The sequence below is a fragment of the Perca flavescens genome, chromosome 10, assembly GCF_004354835.1.
Source record: "Perca flavescens isolate YP-PL-M2 chromosome 10, PFLA_1.0, whole genome shotgun sequence".
NCBI classification, from domain to species: domain Eukaryota; kingdom Metazoa; phylum Chordata; class Actinopteri; order Perciformes; family Percidae; genus Perca; species Perca flavescens.
In genome coordinates this window covers 24,809,311-24,825,212 of record NC_041340.1, presented here as the reverse complement: position 1 = coordinate 24,825,212, position 15,902 = coordinate 24,809,311, and the positions used below count along the sequence as shown (strand labels likewise).

The 15,902-nt window shown below is 39.5% G+C and overlaps 1 long non-coding RNA gene across 2 annotated transcripts; it reads right to left on the bottom strand.

Annotated features, from left to right (window-relative positions):
- Window positions 1-10,856: 10,856 nt before the first annotated feature.
- Window positions 10,857-13,744, bottom strand: LOC114563087 (uncharacterized). 2 transcript variants are annotated; one of them, XR_003693573.1, is made up of 6 exons: window positions 13,662-13,744; window positions 12,984-13,030; window positions 12,730-12,834; window positions 12,403-12,570; window positions 12,099-12,170; window positions 10,857-11,745 (listed from the first exon to the last, which is right to left on the bottom strand). It is a non-coding gene; the product is annotated as an uncharacterized LOC114563087 (long non-coding RNA). The 2 variants fall into 2 exon arrangements; XR_003693574.1 differs by lacking the exon at window positions 12,984-13,030.
- Between the last annotated feature and the right edge of the window lie 2,158 nt (window positions 13,745-15,902).

Here is a 15,902-nt window from a genome sequence, read left to right as displayed (position 1 = left end):
AAAAAGATAGTATACACAAATAATACACAACACACAATACAAAATAATCAACAATTGAAAAAGGTTAAAGTATCAAAGCTCAACTTGAATTGAAAGCCAACGAATAGTAGTGGGTCTTAAGAAAGGACTTGAATGTTTCAACGGTCCGAGATGTTCTTACATGAATAGGTAAACTATTCCAGAGGTTTGGAGCAGCCACTGCAAAGGCTCGGTCACCTTGTTTTTTTTTAACTTGGATCTGGGCACATCGAGGAGCATCTGATTGGAACACCTCAGTGCTTTGACAGGTGTGTGGACATGTAAAAGCTCCGATAAATAAGAAGGCAACAACCCATTTAAAATCTTAAAAACAAGCAATATAATATTAAAATCAACCCTGAAACAGACAGGAAGGAAGTGGAGCGTGGCCAAAACTGGTGTAATGTGGTCACGTTTTTTGGTCCCGGTTAAAAGTCGAGCTGCTGCGTTCTGGACTAACTGCAACCAACAAAGGGATGACTGATCCAATCCAACATATAAAGAGTTACAGTAATCTAATCGAGACGTAATAAATGCATGTATGACTCTTTCGAATCCTTTGCGTAGCAGGTAGGGCTTAACCTTAGCCAAAAGTCTCAGCTGGAAGAAATTGGTTTTAACAACAGAACTAATCTGTTTGTCAAATTTAAAAGCAATGTGTAAAATCACACCCAGATTCTTAGTAAAAGGACGAATATGCGAACCTGAAGTACCAGGAGTATCAACACAGGCGCTAAAATGTTCAGCACGACCAAACACAACAATTTCAGTCTTATTGTCATTGAGACAGAGAAAATTCTGATCTAACCATATTTTGAGATCTCTCATGCAGTTAAGCAAAGGCTGAATTGTGTCCCTCATTTTTTTTTTTTACAGGCAAATAGATTTGTACATCGTCAATGCAAAACAATGGAACAAAATGTTATGTTGTTATCCTCCCAACTTACAGTGAGATTTGACCTTTTCAGGTATGGTTATATCTGTGGCACTAAAATCATTACTGACGCGGATCAAAGGTTACTTATGAGCAAAAATGTGTTTAGTACATAATATGTTATACTATATATTTACAAAAAAGTTAAAATCGTTAAAATTTACCAGGCATGTTTTACTAATTAATACTCGTTTCTCAGACACTTTAGGGGTTGTCTTGTTTACTGTCACATCTGGAACAGTGGATACAATTTAGTCTTTGTGCTTTCAGGGGACAGACTGGTCAAATAAAGAGGAAAATGCCTTGTTGACATCCTGAGTCTTCTAAGATGGATAGCCAGCCACTGGTTGGCCTACATTCAGGAAACAACTGGGTTTGGTAGTCAACAGGGCTTTGAAAGCTTTGTTCAGTAAATTACTCTAAATGGTTGGCTTGCTGCTTCTTAAACCACTTCTTAGTTTTTACTGCTACACATATTAAATACAGAAGATGGGACATGAACTTGTTAGGGTATTATATCTTTTTGTGCTACTAATTTGCAACAACAAATGCAAAAGAGCTTCGGACTTCTTCACAGGACAGCAAAAAACTTGGACTGTGCTGCAAATACAGTGAACATAATTTATGTTTCCTACAAAACCTTATAGTAGTATATCCACATGGGGGCTTTGGAGTTGTTGAAAGTCACCTCTGATAACACTAGAAAGTAATGTATAACTATTGATGTGAGTAATTAGGCGAAATATTGTAAATGATTAGTCATTAATAAAATGTTTCAACTAGATTGGCCAACATGGATCATAACTCTACTTCTTCAAAATTAATAGCTACTGTAACAAGGATGAGAAATGTTATTATAAAAGCGATTTACTCAGCAGAGAGTATATACTAAATTATAATATAAAAAACACAAAATAAACAGCAAATTACATTTATTTAAAAGCATTCAACAATTGCAAGATCAACATCAACACGTCTCTGTCCTCTCTGATTGTTTCCCTTCCTGTTTCTCCTCTCTAGTCCAGGAACTCACTGGTCAGACTGTCGCTGTCTGAGAAGTTGATCAGCTCCTCCACCTCCTCGCCCTCATCCTCCTCCTCATCATCCTCCTCCTCAGCCTCCTGTGATGCCTCCCCCTCTCCCCCCAGCTCCAGGTAGCCCTTTGCTGCTGGGTTGGCTGCCCCGTCACTCTTTGCCCCACCTCCTCCTCCGCCTTCAGCTTTGCTCTTGATGGGCTGAACCATCAGGATGCCATCACTCAGGCTGGGGGTCCCTTCAGGACTGACCCCCTCCCCCGCTGCACGGCTGGCTTGCTCTGCACTCAGGGACTGAGCGCTGGGATCCAGGGTGACGGTGGACTTGCTTGTGCAAAGACCCATGATCAACGCCTTCTTGGGCGTCTCAAAGGGATTGAATGTCTGATCCTGAAATGGGCTCCTTCTCCTCAGGTGGCTTGGATATGTCGAAACAATCGTTTTGTATGTCTATGTCAATAAAATGAAGCCATCTATTAGCAAGAATATAAAAGTTGATTCCCTGCTTGAGCAGTTCCGAGGCAGAGTCTCCTCTCAATTTTTCTGGTCGACGGAGCCAAAAGATTCACAAACTTGTTTACAATCCTGTTGTAAATCCTTCATAAGCCTTTACCGTGATGATTGGGAAGTCGGATGAAAAACAAATGGAATATATGTTTCCCTTTTGAGGATCGCAGTCATCAGAGATTTTGTGAATAAAAGTGAGCTTCTTGTTAATGTCAGGAGATTTCTGTAAATCAGATTCCTGAGGCCTCTGGCCAGCAGAGATGCTCCCATTTGAATTTGTTCATCTGGTTTGAAATGAGCATCGCAGCCGAGCTGTCGGAGACACACTTCTGCTTGCCTGCCGTCAGTCCAAGAAGGGGTTTCACCTCCTCTGCTGTCTGGAGCCATAAATAGAGCCAAACCCATCTGGTATATCTATTCAGTTTATCTGTGGACCACTTGGAAAATATGGGTGGGTACTATGGATGAGTACTATCTACTCACCAATTAGTACTAAGGCACTCTTGAGCAAGCGACTGATCCAGTCTGCAGACTCTGATGTGAAGCAGGGCAGATCTGGGAAGGTGTAACCAACAGGCTGAGACCTGTTTAAGAGGAGGACATGTCTCTTTTCTTTCTACAGCCTGTGTGGCTGGAGGTGCTCTGCCACAGACGGTTTTAGCAGCCGGCATTGTTCTCTCTGCCTCAGCTGCTCTTCTGAGGGTCCTTGACTTTACCCCACAGAGCTCTCAGTCTGTTTGTGGCAGGTCTGCAGGTATTAATAGCCAACAGTCACAGTAACTCACAGAATTATTGAACAGATCTAATGCAATTGAAATGTGTCCTGCTGTCAGTTTCAGCTCCTCCGTGTTATAGAAGTTACTGAAACCTGCTCACAGTCAGTAATGTGTCTCATTTCATCAGTGTTTAGTAAAAATACAATGATGATGAACCTCTAAACCGTATTTTCATGGCGGCTATTTGATAAGAACTCAATCAGCTCACCAACAGATCAAAAGAATCCAGTACGAGAGATTTGCACTATTCTGCCTAGATTATGATCTCAGCCTGAATTATTCATCCAACCAAAAATGCACTTCATACCACAGGTAGTCTGACAGTTCATTAACTGCCCATTAAATAATCCCCAACTGAAATAAGATAAAATAGGATAAGTTAAGCCTTTATTGTCTCCCTTAGGAGATATTTGTGTGACAGCACACAGCCTACACACACACACGCACACACACACACACACACACACACACACACACACACACACACAGATCCAAATACTCTGAACATACACACCAAACATATTGCATTAGACTCTACAGTGCTCCAAGATATGAAACCATGATGTTGAATACTGCACAGATGGCCTACACCCCCACCAATAAATAACCTGCATAAATAAAGGTGATTTCATGTCCAGTAAAATTGGTGTTATTTTGAGATTTACCACATCAGAATGATGATTTGTTTTATCAGCTGGAGAAAATATCACATGCTGATGGTATTTGATGCCAGATACAGTATGCAAGTCAATAATTGACTCTGCTTCATGTCTGAAATTTGTGATGCACTTTTTAAAAGCTCTTTTCACCTCACCCTTAATGTGGTCATTCTACACGTTGTTGGTTTCAAACCTTTACGCAAGGGGCGATTCTAGGATCAGATCTTAGACCTAATGAGAATGTGAAATGGATACAGTGCCTTGCAAAAGTGTTAACCCCCCCTCTGCTAAATCAGTAATTTCATTAGCCGATAATCTCTGAGCTAGCTACTGAACAACAACAGCTAATGTTTTTTGACACTACGATGGAACTAAACCTGACACTGACTATAAGTCACCGGAATAGCGACCAATTTGACACAATGTTCTAACATTCAGCAATTTTAGTTGCTTACATTTCAATTTGGGTTCTAATCTGCGCCATGAAATTACCAACTTCTTCTCTGGGGACTACCAACGTTAAACTTCACAACCATACTCTTGTTTTCCCTCTGACAGATTAGATAGAGACTCAGCCAAAAGCGGGAGTCTGGCACAACCACCTCCGATTGGCCAAAACTAAGTTTCTGTTAACCCTTTTCTTGACTGGGTTACAGGTGCATAGCATTGGTGTCAGCGGTACAGGATATTAAAAGGGAATCAAGCCCTTTGAACCTGTAATTCTTTGTCCTTTGTCACTAACAGACAAGTTTGCAAACTCTCAAAAATGTATTTAATATTATATTTTTTTAGGGGGGCTGGGATTAGATTTAGAGGGGCTTGAGCCCCCCTAAAATCACCCATTACATTAAATGTCATTCAGCTGACACTTTTATCCAACGCAATTTACTAGTGCTACATATGTCAAAGGTCACACGCCTCTGGAGCAACTAGGGGTTAAGTGTCTCACTCAGGGACACATTGGTTGATGTATCACAGTAGGAATCAAACCCAGGTCTCCCACACCAAAGGCATGTGTCATATCCACTGCACCATCACCACCACCCTGCTGCCCATGCTTTACGCTCTCTCGTACCAATAACACCCCTTGTTATCAGGCATGGATTGGCATGATTACACGCACATGATTGCCCACTTGCGTGTCTTTCATGTGAACACTGGCCAGTTACATCCCACTATGGCCCAATTTCATCCTACCATAGAGAGAGAGCATATTTAACTCTATGGACTGCCAATCTGATGACTGAGGTATGATTCCCACTACCGTAACATGGAGCAGGTGTATCGCACGTCGTGTTTTGCACGGCGGTGCCTCAACATTGAAAAGGTATTACGTATTACGTATTACGGTATTACGGTATTACGGAAAAGGTTGTATGTTAGTTCTTGTGGGCACAGTAAACACCGGACCTTAAAATAATGCAATGAGTGTAACTGTTTTAAAATAAAAACCTGGACTGGCCTATTAGATTAGCCAATTTGATCTGAATTACTAGGTAGTTAATGCATCTAGGCTACTAATAATACAAATAATAATAATAATAATAAATAGGCCTAATAATACAGCAGTCCATAAAACGTAGGCGGGTGTTATACCCCGGGGTATCAGTGCAGCGCAAAAATATGAATCCAGCAAACCCTTCCAGAGTTTCAGTGACGTTCAAAGCTGCGGACGTGATTGTCACGTGCTTATTTCAATTTGATACAAGCTCCTTCACTGTTTCGAACCAGTGTGCTTTCCGGGAGTGATACAAGCTTCGGTGCCTCAGTGTCAAACGTCCCATCACCACATTCCACTTTAACACAAGTTACAAACTGTGAACAAAATGCAGCTTTAGTTTAACTTACAGACTTGTCACTTATACATGACATCTTGATGACACCCAGGCTCCACCTATGCTCTACCCTCAGCCTTTAGCCATCTTGCCATCAGGAGCCAGGACGCCTTTTTGAATTAGTGAGTACGCTATCATACTCTCTTACTTAGCCTACCACTCAGCTAAGTGAGAGTATTAGGGGCTGGTATGCAGGGTTAAAAATTTACTTTTAGGTGAGGCAAACAAATCTACCAGCCACTTGCATATTTTAACCAGCTTTTGGCTGATAAGTGGTGTTAATATTGAATCCTGCTGGTATGTGCATGTGTTGAAGGGGAGTGCAAGGACGGTTGGTCCAACTGATTGTGGTGGGCTTTGCTAGTTATCAAAAGTCCAGGGCTGATTTTTTACCCCAGTCCAGCTCTGCTTGTTATCACATCAGACCTGCCAACCTTGAAAAACTTTTTTGAGTAGCAACTTACTGATTTATTGTCGAAGTTCCGGTTCATGAACACGGCGGCACGCACGTGGAATAAATGTGCCATTAAATCTCAAATCTGTATACATTTTAAACCCTAGAAAATAATTATGTTCAAGTAGGCTACTTGAATTAAATAAAACAATTTAAATTATCCGTCATATTTAATACAATTAATTGGATCATAATATAATCCAATAAAATAAAATATATTACACTGCATAATGAGCACTTTTACTTTTGGTACTTTAAGTATATTTTGATAATACTTTTGTACTATTGGGAAGATGTTGAATGCAGGACTTGTAACTGACAAGTAATTTGTAACTCTACAACACAGTTTTTTCTACTTTTACTGCAATACATAATCTGAGTTAGTCTTCCACCTCTGTCTGTAAATCACCAACAGTCGTGCATGAATACCTGCAGCAGTGTTTAACACTGAAAACACAGCTCAGTTCAGCGTTTACTTGCAGCTCTGCTACAGTAGCAGATAACCTTTAACGTTACCTGCCGGTCACATGGTCTCTCACAGTGAAGTCCTGCACGGATCAACAGACATTATAGTCCGCCGGCTGCTCGCTCTCTTTGTTACGCACACCGAGCAGATTGATGCGCTCATACAGAGCCAATCTTTGCAGATGTTACCGCTCGGTGTTTGGCTAGCTAATAAGCCGTTAGCCTGTTAACTTGAGCTTTGAAGGCGCCGAGCGGCCATCCAAAGTCCGACAGACACCGACACAGTTTTTAATTAGCCTACATTAGTAACAGTTAATTTTGTTACGGTATGAACTTAATCCTAGGAAAGGCAAAACATATAAGACCGTTGTAACGAAATCCAAGACTTTATAAATGCAAGGCATTATTTATAATAATATAAATAAATAATATTTCTCCAAAGTTGACAGGTAGGCTACGTAAATTAATTAATTTCACCTATCTACATCAAATTAGTTTACCTTTGCAAGCACCGTCCTCCCTTGGGGAAACCAACTAAACTAAACGGGAATGAGAGAGGAATGAATAACACTTGCATTTGATGCTTTCGTTTTACTATCAGTTGCCGATATCCCATGGATGTATTAGCGATATCCCCGCTTGACATTAGAGGAAGGGACCCGACGGTGTGATTGGTCGAGCATTTCCAGCATGCTCGTGGCTGCTACCTGTTTTAGCCATAAGTTTTAGCTGCCTACTACCATCAAGTGTTAGACTGAGACGGCTACTGCACATCGAGTGAACTCAAAGCAGTCACCTGATTTTCGCGTAGTTTAAAGTGACAAATCGTATCACCATATTTTGATGTCAAAATGCGTATCTACTACGCAAAATGCGTACAGGTTGGCAGGTCTGTCACGTGATGACACCTGAGCAAGTCCCCGAAGAAGGCCACAAAGAGTGTTAAACAGTTTAGAACATTTTAGCACCAATACAGAAGGTCTACATGTAGTCAGAAATCAACTGTTAGTGTCGTACATACTTGGAAGCTGCTCACAGCTGGAAAAAAAAACGTTTTCGTTTAGTTACGTTTCCAAATTTGAAATTGGCAGCAGGTTTTAAAGTAGCAGTTTAAATATCGTCTTGCAGAACATCTAAATGTGAAGTACATTTCATTTTTAGGCTTAGCTTTCTGAGCACAAGCTTTGTAATGTATAGTAAACCATATAATGTGGAATCAGGACATTGCTCCTTTAAAATGTTGCCTTTTTTTACATGTAGGCCAACTTTGAAATTAAATGAAATTGTTAAAATGTTTGATTTCAATTCCTCAATGCTTCTGGGAAGGGTTTTGTATACTTGTAAAAGTGCCTACTTGGTTACATGATAAAAATGGCCAATTGTCTTTTCTCTTGTGACTTTGTCCATGGGTTGAGAAGTTTTGGAAACCTTTAACCCAGTAACTCGGAAAATTGAAAAAAAGTCTTTATTTCTCAACTCTGAAAGACTGACTAATTTAAATGTTCATGTGGCGAGCAACAATATGATGGCTGAGATAGCAACTGGCTTGTCTTATCTCTGTTCTTTTCACTCAATTCTTCTCTTTATGAGAAGGCTCTTTCTGTGTGGTTGAGCTTATTTAGATGTTTTTCGTTTCATTTTTGTGTCTTAGCAGTTTTTTATGCATTAATAAACAGAATTTGCTGGAGGCACTGTAAAGGTATTTTAAACACAGAGCTTTGATTTCAGTGGCACTGGAACTGTGAGGCACAGTATGTTCCATGTTTAGATTGACTCACAGTTTTCCTTGATGTTATTTGAAAGTACTGAAGTTGAGATGAGCGTGAAGGAATGCAGCTTATCTACCGGTCTTTCTATGAGCGTAACAGGGCAACCACAGCTGCCTCTCTGCTGCGATTGCAGTAAATCGCGTAGATGATGTGGAATCTGAGGATTCCCCTTTTCAATGCGGAAGTAATCCAGCTGGGGGAGTTCCATTGTGGGACGTCACAGCGTTGAGATAAATTATTAACCAAAAATATGTGCAGCTTCTTCTAATGTTGGGAATATTGTTTGAATACATTTAAGTTTTTATAATTAAAAAAGTTATTTATCAGCTGTTCAACCCAAGACTGGGCTACCTATAGAGCCACAGGATCCCATAGGAACTCCCAAGACGGATTCCAATGGATGCCCATAGCACGCACCAGATGTGACCTACAGAAATAAAAAGTAGCCCAGTTCAGGACTTGGATTACAGAAGTGAATGTGATAGGAAACAAGGGCGGACTGGCCATCTGGCATACCGGGCACTTTTTTTTGTCCGGCCTATGAACCGGCCCATAAAAGTGGTAGACCTAGATCGGCAGCCCATTGTTTTTTCAATTGACACTGGGCTGGCCCAAAACACTTTAGTCAAAAATATCACATGGCTAGGTTTTTCCATACAGCCCCTACTTTCACAATGAAATTACGTTACGTTACAGCAGCAGCAGCTAGCTGTGAAGTGGCGCTAGGTGAGGATAATGTTAACCAAGACAATGAAGAGGACATCATACAGTGCTGCTCTATAGAAACCCATGCTAAAGATGACTAAAAAGAAGCATAAAAAAATCATCTTTTAGAAATTGATCTTAATGCCTTAATTAAAAGAATTAGGAAAAATCCAACCTTTAAGGACACCAATTTTCTTTGTGAATGAATAAAATACACCCCTATGTTAAATTCCTATACACTGTAAATTTTAACAAGTAAAAAATTTATGGAAACTCACTGCCTTGAAAAAAGTAAGTTCAATGAACTTAGTAATGGTAAATTAGTGCAACTTTATTGTTCTGAGTAAACAATACTTAATAAACTAACATTTTCTAAGTGAACATAGCTTGTTTATTCTGAGTAAGTAACACTCAATAAGCTCATACTTATTAAGTGAGACAACTTGTTTATTTTAAGTAAATTACACTTAATTAGCTCATGGTTTTTAAGTTAATCAAGCTTGCTTTTTCTGAGTAAATACTTAATTAGCTCACATTTTTTAAGTGAGCACTACTTAATGCTACTGACTTGTTTTCTGGTTCAGTTTACAGACTGAAAATGACTATACGAGTAACATATACATCTATTTAAAAAAACATCTATCTAAAAGAATGAAATGAAAAGGTTGTTTTAGATGAATCGCATCATTTCTTTATTTTTAATTATCTGGCATTCACATAGAAAACCACCCTGCCATTTAACATATTTATAGTACGCTGTAAACCCGAATAAGTTACCAGAACTCAAATTATTTTCAGTTATTATGACTTACAATTTTGAGTTTTCAAACCACAGGAATAAGTTCACAGAACTTTAAAAAATAAGTACACAACCACACCATGTGACTCAAAACTTACATTAAGTTTAACTAACTTAATATATCTAAAAGTCATGAACGTCTGCTTTTGAACAGTTAAAGGTTAAAATGAAATAGAAAAATAAACATAAATTAAAAAAATAATTTAAAAAATACTTACAAATAAATAATAAATAAAGTATATATTAAATAAATAAATTTGAGAGATTTTTAAGAAAAAAAACTCAAAATTCTCTGATTCTATCCTTCCAAATGTGTTCCTGGTCACTTAAAAGGAACACGCCGACTTATTGGGACTTTGTCTTATTCACCATATCCCCCAGAGATAGATAAGTCCATACATACCCTTCTCATCTCCGTAACTCTGTCTGACGCACCCACCGCTAGCCTAGCTTAGCACATGTTGTGATTTGACACACACATAAGACACGGTCACATAAGACACAGACATTTTCTAACCGTATACATACTGGGAACTATATTCTCAGAAAGGGCGAAGCACTGCTACTTCTGCAGAGTGATTTGCACCTGAAAAGCCCTGTGGTGAGGAGCAGAGAGTTCACCTAGAGTTCTGCAAGCAAATCACTCCGCCCAAGTACCAGTGCTTTGCCTTCTGAGAATATAGTTCCCAGTATGCATACAGTTAGAAGATGGCTGTGACTCATGTGACCTTGTTATTCTTAAAGGCTGTGACTATACAAATCACAACATGTAAATGGGAAAATGTTGGCGTTATTTTGTCACTTATTAGGAGCATAGATGGAGCCAGTTACCTCCAGGATCTGTGCTAAGCTAGGCTAGCGGTGGGTGCGTCAGACAGAGTTACGACACGCACGGAGATGAGAAGGGTATGTATGGACTTATCTAACTCTGGGGGATACGGTGAATAAGTCCCAATAAGAAGTTTCTTTAAGGCCCTAGGAAATAAATATTTATCACAAATTTCTGATATTGACCAGACAACTAATCAGATAGTCAGGAAAATAGTCAGAGTAATCAAAAACAATAATACCAAAATCAAATTATTGTTCGTTACAGCTATAAAAGAAAAAACACTGCTTTTGGCTTCCTGGCTAATTCCTGAGTAAGGCAACAGGGCAGCAATTTGGATGAAATTTCAAAAATGTCATAGAGTTTAAGAACATTTTCACTTAAAACTCTAAAATGTAAATGTTTTACATAACCAGTATCAAATGCACAGTGAAATGTGGGTCATCTTTCGCAGCCCACAATGGTTAAGAAAAACATACAAAACATTAGCGGTACTTCTGCATTATATTAATGAGAACAAAGGAATATTGTGTAGTTTGGGCCTATTGGCTGAACACCTGCAGTAGTGCAGTAACTTTTTAAGGCATTATTTAGACAAAAGAGGATAACTTTGAACTAGCCTTTTATAATGCTTTACCCTGCAGCCTTTTTTCAGATGAGTTTCTACATCATTAGTTCATTCTTGAGGGTCTGCAACTTTGGGATTTCTAGACCAAGTTAAATCTTTTAAGTGAATTCAAAAGTGTTGGTCAGTGCTTTGGGATAGCTGAGGTGTAGTGCATAGATCACTCCACAGATTACCAGGAAGGCATCGCCAAGTCTGGGGAGGCTGACCACGGCATCACTTTCAATGACAGTGATTCTCACAGGGTGGTAGTGAACTGGACTTGCGTCATAGTCACTGATGAAAGTAATGAAGCCCACTGCAAACACCATCAAGCTCTGGCTCATTGGACTCATCCTGAATGAATGAAAAAAGAGATACTAATCACAAACTAACACATGGAACAGAACAGAGGACATAATTTGTCTTTCCTTAACCAAGTCCCATTGAAATCCAATACCTATTTTACAAAAAGAGACCTGGGTCTCATTGTAAGAGTTGAAAAACATAAAATCCATTTTCTGCACATACAGTATGAATTAGCCAAATTACCAGAGAATCTAAGTGTTGACTGAAACCAAAGACATTTACAAGAAAATGTTTTACTGAACATTGAATAAAATGCCAATACAGTTCCTTTGTAGTTAGTATTTAGATGAACGGTTTAGATAATACACAGTAGAATCTGTTAGTGACTTATGGAGACTCACCGTGCAGGTTCTTAAAAACACAGGAAGGGCGTGGAGAACAGTAGTGCGCTTGGTGTAGATGTCATGGATTTCCTAGTCAGATAAAAACTGAATTGTATACTTAAGAGTTTACAGAACAAAGCTGATTTTAAACAGACCAATCAGAACATATGTCCACAAATAACCTGTTAACATCTTTAACGCAATCAGACAAATGGCAAACACAAAGTGGACTAATTGCAAAATTCACAAATCTCATTTGAATCATTGAACCTGTTCAATGTTCCACTGGTTCAAGCTATGAAATGTGTAAAAATCTATTTACCTGATTATCGTGGATTTTTTAAATTTCAGCCAGAGCATCTGCTGTCTTCCCAGTTATTGGTGCCTTCTGTCTGAATAAGGTCATCATTAGAGGAAGATGGCGGTCAAGCTCAGCATAGCACGTGTTGGGCAGGTTCGGATTTGTAATCCGCTGGAACTCTGCATACAACTACATAGAAATAACAGCCGGAGGAGAATACAGCAACAACACTTATTAAAAAAACTGTTCAATTTGAAGAATCTTGTACACATTTATAAAGCAAAAATATCAGCCAAATGAGAAAGAATCACAGTTTTCACTTTAAAAGAGAGAGCTGATCCATATTACTTCAGACTCTATTTTGAGAGCAGGCCAGAGGTCCATGAGGTCGTTCACCGGTGGGCAGGACATCACTATGGTCTGTCGGCGTAGGGGAAATATGGTCTCCATCATCTTCAAGTAGAAAAAACAATGATATGTGTATGTGGGAGTGCATATGATTTAGGGTTACCACACTAAAACATTGTCTGAGAAAAAAAAACAATTTAAGTTATTGGTATTTAGAGGGGGGGTGATAGAAGAATTCACATTCATTGGATTACCTGGTATCGGTACTACATCTCCAGTTATCTTCCTTAACTTCTTGAAACTGGAACAGCAAGATGCAAAGGCATAAACTGATATGAAACTGAACAATTAAAAGCATTCAAAGAGTGTCAAATCATAAATACTTCCATTTATAAATGTTCCCTGTTAATGATCTTTTCATTTGAGCCCCAAAGTGTCAAGTTACTAAAGCCATTAAGCAAAATTAACATTACTGTAAAGAAAAGCAGCCACACTTGAACCTTACTGCATGGTTAATCAACAATAATGCCATTTCTACAAACCAAAGCTTTACTGTTAAGGGTTTTTACTTTATTCATCTTTGTCATAAAAAGCAGCTTGCCTCCAGCAGGGTCGTTTGTTTTAAAACCGACGCAACACAGGTGGGCGGGCACGGGCAGTTGACTCGTTCATCCCTTGTACAATTCTTCAGTGAGTCTGGGAGTGGTAGGTCGCTAGTTGTGCTGCTGGAGTGTGTAACGTTAGTGGTCACGCTAAGTGGCTAGCTCTATAGCAGCTAACCTATATCTGACAAGTTGCCAATCCCAACAAGACTACTGTGATAAGCCAGTGAAGGGCGGGGGCTTGGAGAAGGTCTACGCTCTCTGAGACAAACACATACAAACATGTATAAAAGAAGTAAAAGTGAAGGAATGTTAACATTCAAAACTTACAGTAAGTCCAGTGCTGCTCCGTAGGTAGTAACTTTCTGCAAGCCTACTGTCTGTTGCATCCTGCCTTGCTGCGTTGTTCAAACTTTTCTTCTTCTGTGTTTTTCCAAAGAGCGGTAAGGAATCAGTGTAGTATGCAAATTAGCGCCACCTTCTGTTCACCATAGATCGTTCTATATCTATGCTGTTCACATTGAATCAGAGATTAACTTGCCATACAAAATTATCCCTGCAGCTGCTTAAATAAAAATAAAAAGATATATAGCCTACATTAAACTGATGACAATAAAAAAGCAAAAAATAAATAAAATAAATACATTTTGTCCTCCACTAATGTTTAATGCATTTCAGACCATTTGCTGATTGCAATTTATTTATTATGATCGATTTTACTTATTTGGTGAAGGACTTTGAGATTTTATTGTATTTTAACATGTGCTATATACATTTTTTTTGTGAGTTTATTTTTTAAATCATCCCTATTTTAAACAATAGAAATACTATAAATATGTTAAATGGCAGGGTGGTGTTCTATGCAAATGCCAGATAATAAAAAATAAAGAAATGATGTGATTCATCTAAAACAACCTTCTCATTTCATTCTTTTATATAGAATTTTTTTTAAATAGATGTATATGCTACTTGTATAGTCATTTTCAGTCTGTAAACTGAACCAGAAAACAAGTCAGTAGCATTAAGTAGTGCTCACTTAAAAAATGTGAGCTAATTACAGTGGGGGAAATAAGTATTTGACCCCTTGCTGATTTTGCAGGTTTGCCCACTTACAAAGAATGCAAAAATCTACAATTTTAATCATATGTACATTCTAACAGTGAAAGACAGAATCCCAAAGAAAATTCCAGAAAATCACATCATATGAATTTATTAAAATTGATAACCATCTGATGAGGAAAAACAAGTATTTGACCCCCTGGACAAACAGCATGTTAATATTTTGTAGAAAAGCCATTATTGGCCAGCACAGATGTCAAACGGTTTTTATAGTTGGTGACAAGGTTTGTGCACATTTCGCAGGGGATGTTGGCCCACTCCTCCCTGCAGACAGCCTCCAAATCATTCAGGTTCCGAGGTTGTCGCCTGGCAACTCAATTTTAAGCTCCCTCCAAAGATTTTCAATCGGATTCAGGTCTGGAGACTGGCTAGGCCACTCCAGAACCTTGATGAGCTTCTTCTTCAGCCACTCTTTTGTTGCTTTGGCGGTGTGCTTAGGGTCGTTGTCGTGCTGAAACACCCATCCTCGACCCATCTTCAGCTCTCTCACTGAGGGAAGGAGATGTCGGTCCAGAATTCCACGATACATGGCCCCGTCCATCCTCCCCTCAATACGATGGAGTTGTCCCGTCCCCTTGGCTGAAAAGCACCCCCAAAGCATGATGTTGCCACCACCATGCTTGACGGTGGGGATGGTGTTCTTTGGGTTGTACTCGGTGTTCTTTGCCCTCCAAACACGACGAGTTGAGTTGAGGCCAAAAAGTTCTATTTTGGTCTCATCTGACCACATCACCTTCTTCCAGGCCTCTTCTGAGTCGTCCAGGTGGTGAATGGCGAACTTCATGCGGGCCTGTACATGTTTCTTCTTGAGCAGGGGGACCTTGCGTGCGCTGCAGGATTTCAATCCATGACGGCGTAGTGTGTTACCAACCGCTTTTTTGTAACTGTGGTCCCAGCTGCCTTCAGTTGATTCATCAGTTCCCCCTTGTGGTTTTGGGATGATTCCTCACTGTTCGCATGATCAGGGACACCCCACGAGGCAAGATCTTGTGTGGAGGCCCAGACCGAGGGAGGTTGGCGGTGGTGTGGTGCTTCTTCCATTTCCTGATAACTGCACCGACAGTTGATCTTTTCTCTCCAAGTTGCTTTCCGATTCTCTTGTAGCCCATCCTAGCCTTGTGCAGATCAACAATCTTGTCCCTGATGTCCGTAGAAAGCTCTTTGGTCTTGCCCATGGTGGTGATGTTGGATGCTGGTTGTTTGGGTGTTGACAGGTGTCTTTTATACAGGTAACAAGGTGAGGCAGGTGTATTTGATGTAGATAATTGGTTCGGATTGGGGCTGTGTCTTAAAGAAAGACTAACTGGCTTGTAGGAGCCAGAATACTTGCTGTTTGTCCAGGGGGTCAAATACCTTTTTTTTCCTCATCAGATGGTTATCAATTTTAATAAATTCATATGATGTGATTTTCTGGAATTTTCTTTGGGATTCTGTCTTTCACTGTTAGAATGT